The sequence below is a fragment of the Rhagoletis pomonella genome, unplaced genomic scaffold (genome assembly GCF_013731165.1).
Source record: "Rhagoletis pomonella isolate Grant_MI unplaced genomic scaffold, Rhpom_1.0 Rhpom_scaffold_00007, whole genome shotgun sequence".
Lineage (NCBI taxonomy): Eukaryota > Metazoa > Arthropoda > Insecta > Diptera > Tephritidae > Rhagoletis > Rhagoletis pomonella.
The window spans coordinates 7132398-7155512 of NW_023458561.1; the positions used below are offsets into that span (position 1 = coordinate 7132398).

Consider the following 23115-nt stretch of genomic DNA (forward strand, 5'->3'; position numbering starts at 1 on the left):
TAGGCCCCGATAGATGGCACGAACAGCACGCCGGCCGAGGCCCCATTAGACGCAAAGGGAATTGAAGTCACGTGAATTCGAACGGTACATCGTTGGAATTCATCGGTATAAGTGGAATCAGCACATTTTCGCCTTTGAATTTACCGCTGATGATTGCTGCCTCGATCAAATTCGGTGTTATTTTTTTATTATCACTCTGTTCAAGTTCCGAATAAGCATCACTGGTGATCCAACTTTTAACGCCAACGAATGAGGAGGCATTCCAGGTGGCTCCAAAGAATTAAGAAATCCAGTTGGGTAATTAACAGCTTGATCTTTATCCATTACTGTATCAATGGATTTATATTCGACTGCTTCTCCTGGAATTTTCAATTGAATTTGACCGTTTAATTTACTAACATCATCGTTCTTCGGGGCTAAAATTGCACGTTCGTAGAGCCATTCCTGATTTCGGTAGTTGATCGTTATGTTTGAAAATACTCTGTCGATGACGTCTTAAATGCTCTGCTGCATTTGACAAAAGTTGGACGAAAATGATATCGTATTTGTTGTCCTATCAATAGGAATTTCACCGTTTCCGATATCCAAAAGTTGCTTTGAAAATATTTGTGCAGACCTATCTTGCAGCAAATGTACTCGCATATTTGTTGTGAGCATAATTTTTTCGACATAGTTCCACAGATGCGATGCCTTTAAGCACGCGTTCAGCTCGCTGCAGGCGTTGATTGTGGTATAACGGGTAATGTTTGATGAAAATCACCTGCAATGAGTATAAGAGCGCCTCCCATCGGTTGGTCTTTTCCACGAAAATCTCGCAGAGTTCGCTCAAGTGCTTCGAGCGACTTCTTATGTGCCAATTTTGCACATTTTAAGGGCTATGTCCCTACCAGAGTTTTTGCTGATGTTGCATGTAGGTGTTTCGGTCTGGTTTAAATTCAATGGAAGCTGAATGCGCTGCACGTCCGCCATCAAGTAGTGTTGGTACAATCCCCGATTATGCTACTGCTACTGCAATCCCATTTCACTTTCGAAGTGACGCCAATATTAAATTGATGAGGAAAGATGGAGTATCTAGAAATATAATTCCGCCATCTCCTTTGGTTACACGTTGCATGATTTTGTCGTACGTTTTTTTCTGATCAGCAACAAAAACTCTTTTTGCGTTTGCACAAATCGTTCAAGCTGATTTGCATCAAACTGCTGTTCTCGCATCAAGTCTCTGTATTGTACAGCATTTCTATCTCGTGTCGGTGCTGGAATACCGAGTTGATAAAGAGCTTTGTCGTTGATTGGCATACATAAGTCCTCCATTAATATTAAAGCTTCACTGAAAATGTCATCCGAATATTCCTGATTTGGATCGCTTGCACGTGCTTGTTTTATTATACTTTTTAAAGCCTTATTCAATAAGAAACAAAAGCTATGCATTAATATTGAGCACTTTTTTGGTTTTAACTATTAAACAAATTCCGTTTTTAAATTGCAACCTGGTTTGATACGTATGCTGCGCAATACTTTTTATACCCGAGCGCACTTGTGCACAAGGGTATTATAACTTTGTTCACATAACTGTTGTTTGTAACAGGCAAAACGGATCGAGATAGATATAGACAAATGTATACATAAATGATCAGAATGAAAAGAGAAATCGATTAAGCGGTGACTGTCTGTCCGTCCGTCTGTGCACACGATAACTCGAGTAAAAACTGAGATATCTTAACGAAACTTGGTATGTAAACTTCTTTTGGGCGTAGGACGGATGGTATTAAAAATGGGCGAAATCGGACAATAACCACGCCTACCTCCCAAATAACGGTAATTTTAAGAAATACGAAAACTGCGATATTTTAGTAACTACTGAAGATAATTCACTCAAAATTGATACTTACAATGAGATTCAGACGGAAAACATGAATATTATAAATTTTTGGAAAATGGGCGTAGCCACGCCCACTTATGGTTACATGTGTATATCTTGGTAACCGCTGCACCAATTTCTTCCAAACTTGGCACAGTTGTTAGCCTTAGTACAGCATAGTAAATGGCTGAAAATTTTAAAAATCGGACAATAACCACGCCTACCTCCCATATAACGGTAATTTTCAGAAAAACGAAAACTGCGATATTTTAGTAACTACTGAAGATAATTCACTCAAAATTGATATTTGCAATGAGTTTTAGACGAAAAATAAGAATATTACAAAATTTTGGCAAATGGGCGTAGCCACGCCCACTTATGGTTACATGTGTATATCTTGGTAACCGCTACACCAATTTCTTCGCAATTTCTAGCAATTTGTACCAAGCTCGGTATGGTTATTGTGCTTGCCACATAAAAGCAAACCGTTGAAAATTTTTGAAATCGGACTAAAATTGAGGCCGCTTTTCATATAACGGTAAATTTCAGAAATGGTTGAAATTTCAATATTTCGAAATTTAAGGATGCTAATTTACTTAAAATGTATACACCCCGGCTTATCATGTAGCGGTAGCTTTCGGAAAGGAGGAAAACATATATTTAATACTTGCGCCGGGTATTTAATGTTCGGCTCCGCCCGAACTTAGACTTTCTTACTTGTTAATACACACATTTATGTCACTTATTTTTTTTGTAAGAGGTGGCAATCTACTCAAAAATATGTAAATGTTCCTCCAATACCTTCCGTTCCATATTGTAATATTTGATGTGAATTTTATTAGATATTCATTATTTTTCAATTATTGACCAGGTGGCAACACTTATATTAAAATATTTTTTATGTAAATTTTCTTAAATATCTTTCTCAAATACCTTCCATTTAATATCTATACCGTAATACTTTACTTGCATATTTATATAAATGTTATTTTTCTGAGAGGTGGCAACACTTTCAAAAATAGCCAAACTTCACAGGAACACTCCCCGGGTTTCTATGAAGCTATACTGGAAATTTTAACAAAATCGGCTGAGTGATTTCGGAGTCTATAAGCTGCATATTTAGATACATGCTAAAGGTAAAACACAAGTATTCAAAAGAAACTGTAAAAAAAATGTTTTTTAATAAAAAGTATGTAATTGTATACATAATATAATTTTAACACAAGATTTTAATATTTTGAAAGTAAATATACCTGTAATTTTTATCACACCAAAAGGATTGTGCAACAGATCTTGTGGTGCCGGATGATGATGAAGATAAATATAAAGTATGTAATTGTATATCCAATATAATTTTAACATAAGATCCTAGTATTTTGGAAGTAAATATACGTGTAATTTTTATCACACCAAAAGGTTTGTGCAACAGATCTTTTGGTGCCGGATGATGATGAAGATGACAATGTAAGAGCCTTATGTAGTTTGTCTTTTCCCTTTTGACGCCAAGTATTATAAGCCGCGTTGCAAATTGGTTTCATCAAATTCTTACATTGCCGCTGGATTTAAATGTTTTTTTTAGAGAAAGAAGAAATCGCTATAGATTTATTTTTCTTACTTTCTTTAGGAAAATAATTTTAAATTGAGGAAATTAAACATTTTTTTTGTATTAGAAAATGCGCTTAAATAAAGACGTGGTTTTTCAATTCTCGCTTTTAGGCAAAACAAGATTGTCACTCACATATCGCACACCGTCTTCAAAAGAGTCACAACTCAAAATAATACGTTTGTTAGAAAATGCGAAAAACTATTTCTTTGCACATAATCATCATATGGGCCAGGGCGACTTTGCCTTAGGTTTTTTTTTTAACAAGTTATAACAAAAATTTGCTCCAGCTTTTGCTGAAAGGTAAAAGCACTGTGTACATTTTTAGCGCATAATCTAAAAACGCCAAATTATGAGTTGGGACTCTTTTGAAGACGGCGTGCGATATGTATGTATATGTGTATATAAGAATTACCAATCCAATCAGTTAGTTTATTTATTTAGCCTTATCGCCAATTCCATGCGAATAAATTGTTCACAAAAACGAATTGGGGAAAAATTGTTTTTATTTTACTTTATAATTTTTGGGAAAAATTGTTCACTTGGAGACAATTTACTAATTGATCTCACATTACAGGCGATGGTATCGATAGTTATAAAACATCGACAGTATTTTTTGAAAACACAAGATCATCGATATATCGATAGTATCGTCGATATTTTTTCACCTCTAGTAGTTACATATATTTCAAGGCACCAAACTTTGACAAACCTTGACAAGTAAACAAAAATACCAATATTTGAAAATATCATAACAAAGATATCAAAAGTAGACCAATTTAAAATTTTTTAAAACAAGGCCATATTACAAGCATTTTACTTAAATTTAGTCCATGTTCAAAAGGTTTTTTCTTGAAATAGGTCTTCAGTAAACCACAATTACCGAAGAAACAAGTAGAACGACTGAAAGCGTGGATTAAAAAAAACATCACAACATTGACCATGACAAAAACATTACAAGGCAAATTCATTCTCTCAATTCGTCGGTCTTAATTTTTGTTCTGACGATTGCAAGCATTTCAAAATCATATAAAATTGAAAATAAAAATAATGAAATTGTTGTTGTTTGAGATTGAAAACGAGAATGTGTATGTGAGTTCGAGTTTTGAATTTTTAAATTATATTGCTGGCAAACGTCAGACTGCCTCTCGATGGTTTTACATTACTAGGTTTTTATCATAACATTGACTGTTTCATATGTATATGTCAAAGAGAAAGCAGTAGTGGTGGCAAACTATCGATGGCTCTATCGATACTATCGATGGTTTTGTTTGTTTTCACTATCGAAAATTTTCCAAATTTAGAACACAAAAATGGTGAATGTGCATTGTATAAAGAGGCCATACTTTTATACAAAAGAATATATGGCAACTATGTTGGCCTAACGTCATCAGTAGGATCGGAACGAATGTACAGTTCAGGGTCATTGGCACTGAAGGCTTACGAATTATGTTGGCCATTTCAAACTTGCTACTCTTTGTTTTCAATCGTGGAAGGCATACTGTTGCCCGGTATATCGAGTATTCTAATCGCACATAAAGGACATATATTTTACATTGCCACTTTGAAGACCGCAAAACATTGCGGCGACTTTTAGGTCACAACATAGGCGCCACTTCTTTTTAGCGTGTATCATTTTTAAAATAATATCTATTGTTTTATTTTGGAGCCATTGTTGCCGTTTTAGCCCTTTCGTGGCTAGATTTAGCTACCACATACTTTTTTGGCCACATAAATTTAAAATTGCCCCTAGCCCTTTTTTTTAGCCGTTTGGAGAATTTACTTATACTTGGCATGCAAAATTTGTATATGCTTAATTTGATCTAATTTTTTTTTCATTTATGTAAGAGATGAATTTTTAAACTAAGAACGACTGATATATACACATATAGCTTAAAATAGATAAGTTTACGGCCCTTAATATGCTTCATTTGTTAAATGGCCCATCAAGTCGATTGACTGCGTATGTTCTTGTGGTGTGATTGTACCAGCTAGTGGTGTCGTGAGCACGGTTGCCACATTTGGTCACTTGTGACCAAAATAGATAACTTTTTGAGTGCTTGGCAACTTGGCAACTTTTTTTTTATTTTGGTAACTTTTGGTAAGTTTGCCGTTTATAAAGTCAGACTAAAAAAGTTGGATTAATTTGATAAACTGTACTGTGGTTATGTGTAGCGGTGACAACACTACTAGAAACAATTGCATTGATCAGCGCTCAGCAAATATAACTAACCAAATATCGAAGAAAATTATCGCTGGGCAGTCTATTCGTTTATTTATGACAGTGTGGGGCGACTGTCACACGTTCAATATTTATTGTGATATTTGAATCGTAATACATATTGATGGATTTCAAAATAGTGATGGATACTAAATGTTCAATATTTATCGCGTCGGTTTTTACATGTTTTTGTGTTGAGAGGTTTAAAGTCCAATAGATGAAGCCTGGAAATCTTATCTTAATGTTATTTTATTGAAAATCATCTATATGTTTTATTATATGTATGGTGATACCACTTCTAATTTGTTCGAAACGCAACGCGAAATGCCGAGCCGTGAATTGATATCACGAAATATGGCACACGTTCCGTATTAATTGACAGATCTTTGATCCAAATATAGTGGAAATGAAAAAAGGTGGTTTGAACAGCAGTTTTTGCGGTGTATTTGGGCTCTTTAGCGCTTCGGTATATGCAGTTAAGTTAGTCATCGGCGCAACGCTTGTGGCAAGATTTGGTTGCACGTTCGCACCGATAATAACGTTGAAGGAAATTAAAAGAATTTGGTATTAGTATAACTAATAAGAACAACGTTGTTTATTCATTTGATAATGTAAGGTGTACATCTATTTATATATATATATATATATTTCTATTTCAGGTCACCTTGATTATAAATTTCTGGAACTTGGTGGCTGGATGTCTTCCTTCTCGGATAGTTGCTAGACGAGTAAGTAAACCGTTTTTGGTTTTATTTACGATTGCCTTTCGCACTGTTTAATTAACGAAAATTATAATAGCGTATTTTCTTAATATAGTAATTAACACCTCGACGGCAACCATAATATCGTAAGTATGTTAACTATTATGGTGGGTCGAAAAGTTCAAGCAAATTTAGGCCGGCGGCCTAAACATAAGTCGATTTTTTAAATAATTGTTTGTTCTGAGGCTAAGATCCCGTTAAAAAGTCAAGAGCTTAAAGCGCGCTTTATGAAAAGTATATTTTTAAACGTGTGCGTTGCAAAAATATTTATGTGTTGTTTTTTGTTTCACAAATTTTTGTTATATTCTTGATTGAATAAAAATCTATTTATATATGTATGTAAATATATCTAATTATTATATGAGGCCTTGAACGCCAGAGTAGCTTAATTGACATTTCAAAAAAAGTTGAGGTGCACCTTAAATCATTACCAGAATATAAAAAGGTAATAGCCCGCGGCGCGCCCTTTTAATTTTCTTTTACTATAATATGTAGCATCACGTAGAGGCAAATTTTTTAGTAAAAGACAGCATTTATTTTCTATATATCCTCCTTTCTCATATTACTAAAAATTTTGTTGTAGATAGGCTCCTCTGGCCCTAATAGCCCCATATGTAAAATGCATTTGTTTAGTTTTCTTTTAATAAAACTATTTATTGTACCCAAGTCTTAATTATGGCAAATAAACGAGGTTTGCTTTTACAGTTTATTGTATAATAAAACGTTGTCTTTTACTTGGTAACTTTTTTTGTAAATTCTGGTCAGAAAATTTTTTGTCCTGTGGCAACCGTGGTCGTGAGTGGTGAAATTAGCTAAATTTTCTAAGTAAAAATTATTTTGGCGGAAATTTCTTGCACTATATGACTCAAAGCCGTGTTTGTGGAAGATTAAGTTCACGATATTGCAGATGTGAATTAAAAAAAAGCAATGTTTAACAAAATGGTAGAAAAATTATGAAATTTCGTCTGTAATCATTTCGATCATTCCTCGACCTCATTTGTAATGAAATAAATATGGTACCAGCGTGCTGGTAAGTTATATGCTTCGAACCTGATGGTACCATCATTTGATGGAGCCAGCAAGCTGGTGTCGTATATTTCCTCTTTTATACAAAAAGGTTTTTGGTTGGATAAAATATTTGCTTTTTTTCCAGAGTTCGTTGTTTTTCTATACCATTACTTATTGAAAATGTTTGCATGTATACTTAAGTATGTATATGTAAGTAAAAAATTTTAGCTACCATTTTTAGCCACAGTGACTTTTTTAGCTCTTTTTTAGCCCTTTTTGTAAAGGAATTTGGCTACCACTAAAAATGACTCGCGGCAACACTGTTTGGAACGAATTTCCGTCATCCCTTGTCAAGTTTGGTTTGCAGACAAACCAGTTTCGGCGTTGTGCCATCTTCAGTTAGGGTTGCCAGATTTTGAAACGGAGAAAGGAGTACATTTATATTTTTGATAGAAAAAAAGCAGTACATGACATAAGAAAGGAGTACATTTTTTTTAAATTTTTTGTGCAATTTATTGTTACAAATTACCATTAATTAGGTACAAACAAACAAAGATATCTTAGAAATCTTTTTCAAAACAACAATAAATGTGAAAAATAAATAACTATATGGGTTGGCTTTCCTATAGGGGTGGTTGCTAAAGAGATGGAGGTCGAAGGGGGAGTGGACGGGGCGCCTTTTCCGACCTTTTTGGAGAGGGCATGAACCGCCATTGACAAAATTGTTTTTCCGACCACCTAGGGCCCTTATGGTTCCCTTAGGGACCCCTTAGACAAATGACCAAAAGTCACAATTTTCACTTGCGTTTTTTCGTTTGAAAAAGGTTGAATATTCATTTGCACGGGACATTTTATATACCCTTGATAACAAAAGAGGTGCCTGCCCCTCTTCCCCGGCAACACAGAAAGGAGAATTCTACTTAGTAAGGGTTATAATCCCTAAGCACGGCCGAAGGCCGCCTACGCAGAAAGAAGTTAAGTGCAAAAATACTTTGGACACCGAGCCGGAATTATATCCACAAGAAATGTTATACACTTTTGACGGAGAGAGGGGTTCCTCCTCTCTTCTTCGGCAACACAGAAAGGAGGATTCTACGTAGTAGGGGTTATAATCCCTAACCGAATTCTACGCAAAAATACTGTTGACGCAAGTGAAAATTGTGATTTTTGGAGATTTTTCTAATGGGTCCCTGGGACCCATAGGGCGCCTAGGTGGGGGTTGGAGGTGCCACGCCCACTGCCCCTTCACTCACCGCCTCTTCAATGATCCCCTTATAGGAAAGAATTCCAGACTCTTCCTGAATATATGGCCCTTTTTTTTAATTTAAGCCTTATAAATAATTTAATATTTTTCTAATTTTTATATCCGAGCGCCCTGCACCTACCTTGCTTACACTTTTTCACTATCACACTTAACTTTGCTTACTAAGTAGTGTTTGCCACAATATGAATATCAAAGTACAGGGCGTAAAATAATAAGTGTCGGAAAGCTTTTTTGAAAAATTAAAGGGTTCTTTATAGATTTTGTTAAACAAAGTATTTTTTTGTTAACTTTGTAAATATTTTACTTTAATTTTATTAATTGCTTTTAAAACTTTAAGCCTTATTTGCATTTTCCAGCTTTGGGAGATAAGTACATATGGCACACACCTCTTTTCCAGGTGTATTTTTTCTTAGATTTTGTATAAAGAAAAAAAGCTGTATAGGGTTGGTCCAATGAATTCACTCTTAGCGGGAGGAAATTAGCCTATGGTTACAGAAGGTATGTAATAAAGTAGCCGACGAAGACTTGCGTGCCGCTTGTGCTTTTCTCCCAAACCCATTGGTAAACCCAAATGAGGGTTAAATTTAAAAACTATACAATAACGACTTTTTTACTTGCGCTTTTCTCTCAAAGTGTTTATCGCCGGTAAACCCAAATGAAGGTTAAAATTTAAAAACAAATTAATAAAATTGAAGTAAAATCTGTGTATAATTAACAATGAGCTACTTTTTTCGCAAAATCTATAAAGCCCAATTTTATTAAAAAAAAAACTGTGCAAAAGTTACTATTTTACACCCTGTATATGATAAAATATTAATAGCTGGAAAAAGGAGTACAAAAGAAGTACAAAACTAATAAAGGAGTACATTTCCAGATATTTTTTTTTGGGAGTCCATGGGAGTACATTGTACTAAAAAGGAGTACGTTTACTCCCAAAAGCAGTACGTCTGGCAACCCTATCTTCAGTGTAATTTTTCGTTCTGTCTGGTTCAAGTTTTTGTCCTTAATTTATGTTCATTTATCTTAGGTAATGTGATTTTCGTCGATGATTAATTATTAGAAATGCCATGGTGTCCTTTGACTCTGATATTGCACCAACAAAAAGTCACAGAAACTGAGTGCCATACCAGAGTCAAATTTTGATAACCAGATGTTTAACAACAAATGTTCACCAACGCAAATAAGTAAGGCAGCGAAACTACTTCATGTAGAACATAAAGGCCAACGACTAACGTACTAGAAAATATGGACGGGCACATTGGGCAAATAGTTTTTCCATTGGTCACTAGACACGAATAAAGGCGCGCTAGTGTTTTGACGGCGAAAAAAGGCTCGTAAACAGGGTTGCCACTTTGGTAAATTGTTACCAAAATTGGTAGAAAAAATTTGGGTTGGTAAAAAGGTAAATTTTTTCTCATTTTGGTTGATTTTTGATGAACTTTCCGTTCCCGATTTATTTTTCGTTGTTATCTTTAAATATATTATAAATTTCTTTGCATACTTTTTATAAATGTATATCGATATAAGGCGAACATATCGCGCTCCATTCAAAACTAATTTTACTGGAATCCCGAGGAGCTTTTGATTGCCTAAATATTTTAAATGATTATTTAAATATAAAGAAAAATTGACAGGTATGTAAATACGCACTATGATTGTTCGCAAAAAAATTAATCAACGCCATTTTTTATTAATGGAAAAAAATAAAAAAAATCAACGGGAGTTTTAAGCAGCACATTGTTGGCTATACTCAAATAGTATTTGCTTTAAAACTCTATACCTTAAATTGTTCTAAAAATTCAGAGTAAAGAATTCGAAATTTAGACGAAAATTTTTGGAATTTGAATCCTCGACTTAGATTTAGTTAAAGCAATAAAAAATTTTTACTCGAAAAATATTGCTAATATTAAAAAAAAATCACTTTTTTGAGTCACAGTATTTGTCTATAATAACTCGAGTTGAAGTTCTTCAAATAATGAAGCTTCATTGTTGCCTTTAGTTTCATAACTCCCGCTTTTGGTTGAAGGAAACTGAGAATATGCCAATAATATGACTCAAATACCTTATAAGTAGTTAAATAAAAAGTTCTTAAAAACCATTTTTTATTCTTATTGAAATAACTAAAGAAAAATAGCAAAAAACTATAGTTTTAATTAAAATAATATCAAAACTATGGGTTTTGTTAAAATAATTATAAAAAAGTTATTGGTAGATATTTCCCAGATTTGGGAGATTTTTTTTTCTAGTGGATGGTAAATATTTTTTTTCGTCAGTGGCAACCCTGCTCGTAAATAAAATTTTATGAAAAAGGGCGCTTAAGAAAACTTCAGCGAAGAAAGACGCGTAACCTATACTTGGCCAAGGACTGTCACTTCAGCATCATTCCCCAAATCACTATGGGGAACCTACATACTGTTACACCCGCAAACATAGTTGATCGCGAAAATAAGTTTACGCGTCCTTCTTCGCCGTCACATATTTAAACGCGTCTTCCTTCGCCGTCAGCTATGTTAAGTCTTTCTTCGCTGAAGTTTTTTATGCGCCTATTTTCGCGGTCAAGTTTTGAGCTCGCGCCTTTATTCGTGTATAGTGACGATATTTGTCGTCAACATATTTATATTTTTTCGAAAATTGTCATAATTCAAGTGGTGGAAAATATGCTTTTTTTGTCTTAAAAAAAAAAGAAATACAACAAGTAATTTTTTAGCAAAAACCCTAACCGACTTATATTCTTATATAGAATTTTAAGATTATCGTTAATTTTTTCATGATCCTATAATCGGATTTAACCAAATTAGTATGGGACCACCTGTGAGGTAACACCTTTCCTCCAAACAAAGAATTATAGAAATCGGTTGATGTGGTTTAAAGTTATGCGGTAACATGCATAAGAAAATTAAAATAAAAAAATAAAAAATATTCCGACGAACTGATAACCTTCTCCTTTTTGTGAAGTCGGTTAAAAATAACCTTTACCTTAATTTAATGAAATGGTTAATCGCTGCCATCCCTAATTGTCAGCATTCTTCTTGTTATCCGCCATGTTAGCTATCTGACAGAAAACGTGTTTCGTATTTTTTGTTGTACCAACTTTTCAAAAACAGCTTTTAACGTTGGAAAAATAAAACAAAGGAAAGCCAAACATATAAATACATACATAAGTATACAATTTTCTAATATTTTTAAATAATTTTCTTCATAAAAAATTATGAAAAAATTAACTGCTGCTTCCGTGGATATTGCAACTCACGCAATAGATGTAAGGATACTGCTATGTATAAGAGCCACCGCGTACCACAGACTTTATCAGCCGCCTATTTAAATGGTAGGGCTCGCTTAAATATGTACATGAAGATGTATGGAGGTGCGCGCACTACACCAACTTAATCGCGGGGCCGATTAAATCCGTGGTCTGCGATGGATCTGAAACATTTTAAACAAGAAGTATTGCCGAAAAACTTTTGTTTTTATGATTTTTGTTCATGTGATTAGCAGTGGCAAGAACGTATGTTTTAATTACGTATATGTATATTACAAATTAAATGATCGGTTATGAAATATATAAATCTTTACATGTTCTGTTAAAAATATCTAAAATAACAAGCGAAAATCTCCAAGTTCTATATCGTAGCAGTGGCCACATTGCGTGTTTTTCACAGACACGGTTTATGTAAAAAAATTTAAAGTAAAACTACCTTCTAAAAATTATTGTATCATGCCTATAATCAATTCAAACTTTATTGATTTATTAATACAAAAAAGTTAAATTGTTTTTTATTATTTTTAATTATTGACTACAAGTTTAGTTAGAAATTTTCTGTCTATAAACAAAAAAATGAATAGTATAGCCTCTGGCAATATACATTGCATAAAGTGCACATACAGGCTATTGCTTACCCTTTCGGTTTTACGTTTTTACCCCGCATCTAGTCCCTGCTTACCCGCGCTGCTGCGCGCGTGCTCTTTATGGTAGGGGATATCCCCCACTGACGTTTTGATCATTCAATACAATGATTTAAAAGATCATTATATATTCAGCACTTGTTCGAGAGGACAAAAATCAAGGACCTATTGGTTTGTGTAGCTATTACAAGAACCACGCGCACTTGTCTAACGAAAGTACTGGGAATCCTCGGAGGTATAAAACTTCTAGCTTTACTAATTAACGAAAAATTAACATCTCTAGTACGTTCTGGCTTTATAAAATAGTTCACAAAACTCTAAAAAATTTGGTTTATTAACTATGCCACTAATGTGTATTTGTAAAATATTTGAATAACTAAATCTATACATCTATGAGACATAAGGTGTGTACTCGTATTGAGAGGACAAAATTCTCCAGCAGCAAAAGTTCTGAGAATTTAGCAGCATTCGCTCTCAAAGAGACGAAATATCAACAGAAGTACGAGAACGCAAAATTTGCAAAAACTTGCAATCTTCGAAACAGCTGATCGCTCGCACAGTTGCCACTGGTGATTAATTTGGCAATTTATTTTCTGCTTGGTGCATTTTCCCCCGATTTGGCATTTTATACAATTGAATAATTTTGGATAAGAAAAATCTTTTTAAAAAACGAATTAATTGTATCGGAATGTAAAAGGTATTTTTCACATAATTATGGTGACGCATTAAAAACAAGAGTATCTCCTCCAAACACCTATCATTGATCCCAAAAAATGTAATAGAGTAGGTTTAAAATTATAAAATTTTCATTTCAACAATTAACCTACCAAAACCGAAAACTTCAGGAAAAAAACATTTCAGCATGGTTCATTTAAATCTATTTTGGTATATTTAAAGGAAAATTATGGTACAATCGAAAAATGTCATACGGCAACCATAGTCAGCACACACTAAAGTAAACAAACTAGAGATTAATAGCAAATTAACAAAAAATTAACTCAACAAACGTTGTGCTTATTAAAATTACGCACTTTTTAGTTGTATACTAGCGTTAATAATAAAATTTGCAATAAATAACTCAAAAAGGCCATATTTTCTTTTGTTTATTTACAAACATTTGTTTGTGATCAGCTCATTTTCTTACTTGCAAGTTTTAGCTGGGAAAAATTTTTCCAGCAGAAATTTGCAGCTCGCTTTCACATTTTGCTCTCTCAATTTCCCCTACTTTGCAAGTTTTTTGGGTACGAAAACGCAAAACCAGTAAAAGTTTTCTAAAACTTTAGATAGTTAGGCGTACGAGTACACACCTATATTTTGGTAAATTTTAGTACTCAAAATGTTATGTCAGTGGCAACCGTGCCTGCAAAAAAGACCTACTGCAATGACAAATAAAATTAAGAAAGCTGTGACAAAACGAACTAAAACCGAAGCTAAAGAAAAACTTGTAGCTAAAAAGCTTTACCACTAGAAAAGTTACAAATAAAAAATAGAAATAAGTAAATGGAAGACAAATATGTATGTGCATATTAAATTCATAAAATGCAAAATTATCACGGATGATGCCGCTCATCGCACACTCCCTCCCCGCGCCCGTGTTGCGGCGCGCATGTTTGCGGCTTTATGGCCCGAAAAAAACAAAAAAGTCCACTTTGGAAAAATACTACTAGAGTTCACATTTTGATGCGAAAATGCGAAAGGCAAAAATGAGCGCTTTGTTTTGCACAAAAGCGTGAACCGTGTTGTAGCTTTGGCTGCGAAATTTCAAACAGTTCAGCCACAGTGGGGTCTCAAATATTCTTCCGCTTCGTTTGTGCTATAACTTTAACGGTCGAAGTGATGTACGAACGCACAGTTTTTTCGCTCTTTGCATTTCAGTCAGGGTTTCAGCGTTGTCATATGTTTATTGTAAAAAACTGTCGAATATTTCACATATTCGCACTTCCGCTCAAACGCACACAATTTTGCGTTAAAGAATGAACTCTAGTACTATTAAAAAATATTAAAAATACAATTTTTGAGATATAACATGTTTTGTGTGTTTCAATACGAAAATAAAGAATTTTGGAAAATCTCACTACACCATTAAAAAGCGGAGGAATAACTACATCGAAATCATGGTTCCAACAATATTAAAAGCGCCCGCGCGCCGCCATAGGAGAGTTGAGGTGAAACGCCTTACATACGTGTGTACATATGTACGCATATGTACATACATATGTACGTATACTACACACACTCATACATTCATAATATGTAAATATCCACTGCTATATAAACATTCATGCATTAAATTGCGACATTAGTTGGCATTGGTGAATTTGCTTAGTCGATTAACCCAGACGTTTTCTGGCCTTTGAACATTGAACGTCCGAGAGTGAGAATCACCAGCTTAATAGTGGTTGGGACATGATAAAACGCATGAAAAACTCTAAAGTAAGCACTTGCAATAGAAAAAGTAAAATAAATAGGACTATATAGTGGAATATAATCTAGTTTTGAACTTATAGAAAAATTCCTAAGCAGTACGAAGTTTTAAATTTTTTTGTTACGGGTTGGGAATGGAAAATCACGTAAAATATTCAATGGCGCATCAATACAAGGTGGTGTTGATTGATCAGCTGATTGGATATTTTGGTCTCTACACTAGTACAGGAGAATGCCATCCAAGATGAAGTGGCGCAACTTTAGGATGTCAACAAAACGAAATGACGAAAATTATCTCCTATTCCCTTTCGTTTTGACATCCTCCTGTACCAAAAAGCAATAACAAAATACACGGGACTTTTACTTATATGCAATTGCCACCACCTTGTATGGATGCGCCTTGTAAAATATTGTCCATTTTACCGTACTACTCAGCCAGCAGAGAAACGTAAATTTTGCCGACAGTGCGGTTTTGTATAATTAAATTATTCGTATCCGGAAACAAAGAGAAAACGACTACAACTTTCAATAGTATTATTGAGCTTTGTACCACGATTTGTTTGTTAGGAAAAAATTCGAAAAACTAGTGATAGAACTTTTTAGAAAAGTATCGATACTAGTACTCATTTATAATACTCTAAAAAAGGATCGATGCCAGTACTCATATTTACAAAAAAGTATCGAAAATACTCGTACTTCCAAGTATTTTAGAGCAAACGCGAAAAGTTAACAAAAAACAGGTTGCTTTGTTTACATATACATATGACCTCTTTCTTTTTGTAAATTGAGTAGACATTGGCGCGTATTCATAGTCCAGCAACTAAGTCGAAACTAACAAAGTTGCAACTTAAATTTAAGTACCAACTTAAATTTTACCTCTATTCATAGTCGCATTTCAGACTTCTACTAAGTAGTTTCGACTTAGTTTACGATATAGCAAAACGTGTGAAAATTTATCGATTTTTCTTTACGATATTTTGGAAAAATTACATTTTTATTAAATAATGTCAAGTTTGATCATCAGTTTATGTAATTTTTATTTTCATTGCATGATTATGCAAAAGAATAAGGTATCATTTTCTTGTTAATTGTGTGAAATAGCCAGAACAACCGCAGTGATGTGAAGTCGATGTTTATCGAAAGCATGCTGTGAAACATACAAATAGTAGATATCTAAATGTTATGCACAAAATTACTTTAAAAGAACTAGCGTGAAACTGACTTATTATTTGAGAATTTATCTAAATTATTCCAATTATAAAATTGTGATTTAGTTTTCTCGAATTGTAGTACGCATTTAATTTCATCTTCCGGTTAAAATGGATCGATCTTTGTAAATTTTAATTCGAGATTATTTAATATTATCAAAATCACCCTTAATTTTTACATATTTCGTCCGTTTTCCCTTAATTTGATAAAATACTTTTTCTAGTTACGACTTAGTTGCAGCTGCAGCCGAAACTAAAATTTTAAGTTGGTACTTAGCCAGAAAAGTCGAAACTAAGGCGACTATGAATAGCTTTAGTTGTGACTTAGAATAGTTTCGACTTAGTTGAGTACTAAATATGACTATGAATATGCGCCATTGCTTTTAGTAGCTGAAGTCTGATCTAACAAGCATTTCTAACGGAGTTTTTGAAAAGAACTTGCAATAAGTTTAAAAGCGTAACATAAATGTTTATAGCAAAAGGCTTATTTGAAGCTTTTAAAATCAACTAAAGCCATTGTCTAAAGGAAAGATAAGCTCCCTTTCACAAAAGTTTTCTTCGAATGCGGGCTGGGTTTCGAATTTAAAACCAAGGTAGAATACATTGGAAAACGAAGGTTCCGTTATTCTGGAGAATTGCCAAGTTATCGAGCCAAAGACCACCCTCCTAACCCGTTCCTTACACCGGCAGAAAAAAAATTGGTGTGTGTGCTTTTAACCAGACCCACTTGCCGCGACGTATTTCGACTCACTGAATCCGAATCTGAGGTCCGTTTGACTCGTTTTTGCCATTTTTTCATAATTTTCGCAATTAACTGCAAATTTAGGAGGTGCAAGAGTCAAATGGACCTCAATACATGCCGATATGTGGGTCTGGTTAAAAGCAAATACCACTTTTCTTGTGTGGGCCAGTGTTAAGGTATGGCAAGAGATTCGTTTTCCAATTATTTAAAAAGTTTTAATCGAGCAAAATGTCCACATGACTGCTACCTCTTATTCTATGGGTGTAATGAAAATTTCATAGAGATTACCAGTAGTTCACCAGAACAAAATATATATTAATTTTTCGGTTTTTTGAGTTATGACAGTAAGTATTGAAGTAAATTAACGTTATGCCCATGGGGTAATTTTTAAACATTTTTCAACGTAATTGAAAAATTTTACCTAAACAAGTTTTTAAAACGTCGATACCTTTTGGTATTCGCGATATTTACTCAGTACTTGTCAAAAAGTATCGAGTCCTCGATACTACTCAGTACTCATGAAAAGTATCGATATTCTGTACTCGGTACTCATATCGTTATATCACTACGAAAAACAACAATGTCTAAGCGGTAGAAGTTATAGCTGCTATTTCGGAGATCACCACATCTTCTCATCGGACTTCTTTTCTCTAGACTTCTTCAGGGATCGAACCGCCATCATCGATGTGCAAAGTCAGAAGCGCTAACCATTGAGCTATGCACACCCCGTAAACTCTTGCTGCTTATCCATTTCCTTATTCAACCTTCTACTATCTGGTTATTATTGTTAATTCCATACATAGTTTTAGGCAGGCTCATCCCAAACTATTTATTTGTAAATTTTGTTGTGGCGTATTAATATTTATTTCAATATTGTTACTGAGCTTTGTACCACGTAATGCAAGCGAATCCCGGGATTTTCGGGCCATCAAAATCACCGGGATTGTCATCCCTAATGTATACGTAGTCGGTAGTGGCTGAGCGTGCAGAGGAGTTTGCTAGTATTTGTTAGCTTTCAGAATGTACGGGCTCGAATACCGTCGCGTCGGGCTCTTCCTTAATGTGGTTTTTTTAACCATGAGAAATCATCTGTGAAGTGCAGAAGGAAAGCGTACTGAAAGAAAAATTCAATTTGAAAAATATCAGAAAAACAACGAAGAGGGTATCCATTTCACGACAATTTTCGTGTCTGTACTTTTCTGTACATATGTACGTCCAGTGATAGAACTTTTGAGATAAGTATCGATACTAGTACTCTAAAGAAGAATCGATGCCACTGCTCATATTTGCATAAAAATATCGATAATACTTGTACATCCAAATATATTTTGAGGCAAACTCGAAAGGTAAACTAATGCTTTGCTTTTATGGCCTCTTAAATTTAATAGATACTGAAATCTGATCTAACAAGGATTTCTAAAGGAGGTTTTGGAATAAACTTGCCATAAGTTTATTTCTATAGGTGTAAAATAAATGTTTGTAGCAAAAAGCTTATTAAAAGTTTTTAAAAGCAAATATTTGATAAGTGTTTGACGGGTATATTTATAAATCACAACTCGTAAAGTCAAGTTTGTAAGGCTTTTATGGGGACGCCCCCTTTGTGAAAAGGTGTAAATGGGATTTTGTGAAACAATTTTTGTTTCGTAGTATTTTCATCCCGCCATCTTGTCTCTACCAGTCTTGGCTAAAATACAATTAAAAATTCCGAAAATTAGCAGAAAACCTAAGTCAATACAGTTAGTGGATGGAATTCATTCATTTTATTCGCTTATTATTTATTTCAATTATTTTCATTATTTTATCACACATTTTAGTTAGTAAAAAAATTTTGAGAAAACTGAAGTTTACGAGGTCAAGTTGGCCTCGTATTTTACGAGGGACTCGTTGACAGTTCATTTACGAGCCTGCTTTACTTTGAATATGAAATGGAAATATAAAAAACGAAAAACAAATGAGGGGAAGCCCGTTCTCTAAAGTAAAGCTTCTTAAGCTCTCTTTTTATAAAAATTTTGTTCGAAAACCACCCTCATAGCCCACTCATTATCGAAGGTTAGGCATAGTGATAGAAGTTTTTAGAAAAGCATCGATACTAGTACTCATTTAGATTACTCTAAAGAAGCATCGATGACAATACTCATATTTTCAAAAAAAAAGTATCGATAATACTCGTACTTCCAAGTATTTTTAAAGCAAACGGGTAAACTAAACAAAAAATTGTTTGCTTTGCTTATATGACCCCTTCCTATTTGTAAATTGAATAGACCCTGCTTTTAATAGTGGAAATCTGATCTAACAAGGATTTTTAAAGGAGTTTTTGAAGTAAACTACAAGCGTAAAGTAAATGTTTATGTAATTATAAATCACATTTTTTTTTTACTTAAATTAAGTTTTTAACACGTCGATACTATTTGGTATTCGCGATACTTACTCAGTACTTGTCAAAAAGTATCGAATTCTCGATACTACTCAGTACTCATGAAAAGTATCGATATTCTGTAATATATATATTGATATGACCACTATCTCTTTCTCTATGTAGTGTAAAAATTTCATAGCTGTACCGTTAACCACCCTGCAAGTTAAAGTTTCCGAAATCTTTAGGAGTATCTCCTTTCTCAAACGATTTTTTTACGAATCTTCAAAGAAAATTATATGAAGTGGTTGACACGAGCTCGTAAAGAAATTTCAGTACGAAAAATTAAGAAAATTCTGAAAAAATTCTGCAAGAAATTCTTCATATAGCAGCATTATTTTCATTGCTTTACAGATTTGCTTCCGAAATTTCGTAAATTAATCGAAGGGTGCACAGTTTATTTCATTTTAGAAAATTCGAAAAAAAATCGGATGAGATCTTTACGAATTCTTTAAAATTTCTCTACAATTCAGAATGCTTTGAAAAAATGGTTTGCAGGGCAGAAGCTCAACAAAACAAAATATCTATATACATATTAATTTTTACTATTGCACGTCGAAATTAATTTGAATTAACAGTTGTGACGTAGGCTGCTCGCAACTTGATAGCCAATTGTCGTTTTAGGATGCCGTAGTCAGCGGCGGATCCAGAATTTTCTGAAGGGGGGGTTTTGCCGGAAATTTTGCCCCTTATTCTAATTACCTTAAACGAGCAATTTTTGTGTATATGTATATGTATCCATAAGTTTCTCGGCAACGGCTCTAACGTAGCAAAATGACAAATCGTTTTAAAAAGACTTTCGAAGTTGTATTTCTTCCAATTGTCAAAAAGATTTTATTTGTCACGGGGAAAATACCGTAAAAATTATTTGTATCATGCGAATATCTATAGAAATTATCAGGGTTTGAAAAACTGTTAGCACAGCGACAACAGCCAAGCATTTGCTTTTTTTTATAAATTTTTGTTGCTTTGCTAGCCGGCAATTACAAGTACCTGATGAAGATCTTGCAGAGGCAATGAGCTTAGCCGACGACGCTTTAAATGAATTGAAGAAATGCGACAAGATGCAGAAACAACTTTCATTAGCTTTTCGAACACGTAGAAGAAGTATGCACTAACCTAGGTACAGAAATCAAAGTACCGCGATACATCAGTCGCCAAAAGAATCGCTTTAATGTGAAAACCGGAGACGCCGAGCCATACTATCGCATTGCTTTTTACATTTCCTTCCTTGATACATATATTGCTCATTTGAAAAGCCGGTTTCTAAAACATAAATCAGTTTTAAATAATTTTAGTGTTTGTTTCCAAAGTATGATTTTAACGAAAGAAAAACTGAAGAATTGTTTGCTTTCTATGAAAAAATAATCGACTGCTCGAAACAAAACTTTCTTCTGGAGGTAAAAATGTGGAAAAAACGAGTTTCACACGAACATTTTCGAAATGCTCTCGTTTCAATAGCCACACCTGAACGAAGCTTTTCATGCCTGAAAAGAATTAAAACCTACTTGAGAAATACAACATGTCAAGAAAGGCTCAACGGTCTAGCATCTATGAATATTCACAAAGATATAAATTTTTCAGTTGACGAAGTTCTAGAAAAATTTTTCAAAATACCACGAAAAATTTGAAAATTCTTCGTTTCATTGATTTATAAGTAAAAATAAAAATTTAATGTGTTTAAAATTATCAAAATCTATATATGGGTGTTTCCAGCGGAAGGTCCACCACGACAAAAAAAAATAAAGGTTTTATATCTAATTGGCGCTGAAGTCAAAATATAAAGTATATTCTACATAAAATACATGTTTTATTTGCTTTGAAAATTCATTTAAAAGCAATATTAACAGAAATATAACGATGGAAATTTATGTCACGTGACGCCACGTCACGTCACGTTTCACACTTGCGGTTGTAAAAGAGAATTGAAACAATTTGCATTAATTCAAAAAACTCTTAAAACAACTAAAATTGCTCCAAATCATATTAAAATAAGTTTCATGAAAATAGCCATCCACAATTCGCAGAGTTTTGCGATTTTGTAAGAAAAGAAAAAATCAACTTCCATTTTTTGTCACGTAACGACACTCTCTTTAAATGCTTATATCTCAGGGCCAAGCAGTTCGATTGATTTCATTTTTCGGTTACATAATTATGTGGTATACAATGGCCCAAAAAAGTTAAAGATAATGAATGGTTTTCCTTTTTTGTATCACATTGAAATCGTACGGCTGTCACGTGCGCCACCATGGGAATGCCCATATATAAAATGGTGTGAAAAATGTATAGTAATTCATCAATTGAGAACGGTTGGGCCGATTTGGCGAATTTTTTTTTCAGTTGTTCGTAATTGCCAGGAGAAGGTTTTTAAGAAAGAAAATTTTGGAAAAACCCTCCGGTGGACCGGGGACCGATCTATTCGAAAATCGTAGTTATGGTCCGATTTGCTTAAAATTTGGTACGTAGTTAGCTTTTTGCCTCGATTAGCACATATGATGCTTTTTTCCGGGAAGTGGGCCTGGGACCGATCTATTCGAAAAAATCTTATTTATGGTCCGATTTGCTTAAAATTTGGTACGTGGTTTGCTTTTTGCCTAGGTTAGCACATAGGATGCTTTTTTTTCCGGGAAGTGGACGAGGGACCGATCTATTCGAAAAAATCATATTTATCTTCGGATTTGCTTAAAACTTGGTGCGTAGGTGGGGTTTTGTCCAGATTAGCATATAGGATACTTCTTTCCGGGAAGTGGACCAGGGACCGATCTATTCGAAAAAATCGTAGTTATGGTCCGATTTGCTTAAAATTTGGTACGTAGGTAGCTTTTTGCCTATGTTAGCATATAGGATCATTTTTTTCGGGAAGTGGACCAGGGACTGATCTATTCTAAAAAATCGTATTTATGGTCCGATTTGCTTAAAATTTGGTACCTAGGTAGCCCCTCCGGGAAAGTCGGAAAATTGGAAAAATTGAAAATTGATTTTTTTCTGCATGGAATTTTGTGTGCAAGATTGTCGTAAGCGCCATTTCGACGCTTTTAAGTTCTGGATGCAGTTATATATTTTGAAATAAGGTCTTTCGATTGATGTCATCAGTTTTTAGATGTCTCCTTTAGTTTCCGAGATATTGAGTAAAAAGTGTCGTTAATTTGGTAGAAATTTTGATCACAATTTGTCGTATTTCATGCAAAGTGGCTGCCAAATTGTGGACAAATGACGCTCACGACAAAATTTTACTAAAGAAAATCCTTCATAAACTCAAAACTAATTAAAAATAAACATTAAAAATTAAATAATTTAAGAAGTTTGTGAACTAGTAACATTTTCAGAGGCTTTGGAGAAAATCTATTATCGCGTTTTTGAGAAATTGCATTCCAAACTTCAATCGCGATTTCCCACCACCTGCCGAATAAACATACGACAATCTTTTACCCAGGCGACGCGTTGAAATAGTACAATAACAGTGCAAAGTTCCATTTCTTTGAGAAAATACCGAGCCCTAACCGCCAAAATAACGTAACCGACATTTTTTTCAAAATTTTCTTTTTGATGCAGAAATATTCCTAGAGCATCTAGATGCATTTCTGCATCAAAAAGAAAATTTTGAAAAAAATGTCGCTTACGTTATTTTGGCGGTTAGGGCTCGATACTTTCTCAGCTTTTGTGCGATTCTGTCGGAACGAATCCGCTCCGTTTTTGTTGATATAGACTTC

At 34.0% G+C, this 23115-nt stretch overlaps 1 protein-coding gene across 4 annotated transcripts in view; it reads left to right on the forward strand.

Moving 5' to 3' along the window:
• LOC118742288 (RNA-binding protein fusilli-like) overlaps positions 1-23115 on the forward strand; it is a 185367-nt gene that overhangs the window by 100555 nt on the left and 61697 nt on the right. For 3 of the 4 annotated variants that reach the window (XM_036474243.1, XM_036474242.1, XM_036474246.1), the window contains one exon: positions 6342-6410. The exons of the other annotated variant lie outside the window; for it this stretch is intronic. The gene's annotated coding sequence lies outside the window, so the exon portion shown is untranslated. The remainder of the gene's footprint in view (positions 1-6341; positions 6411-23115) is intronic. 4 annotated transcript variants of the gene reach the window in all.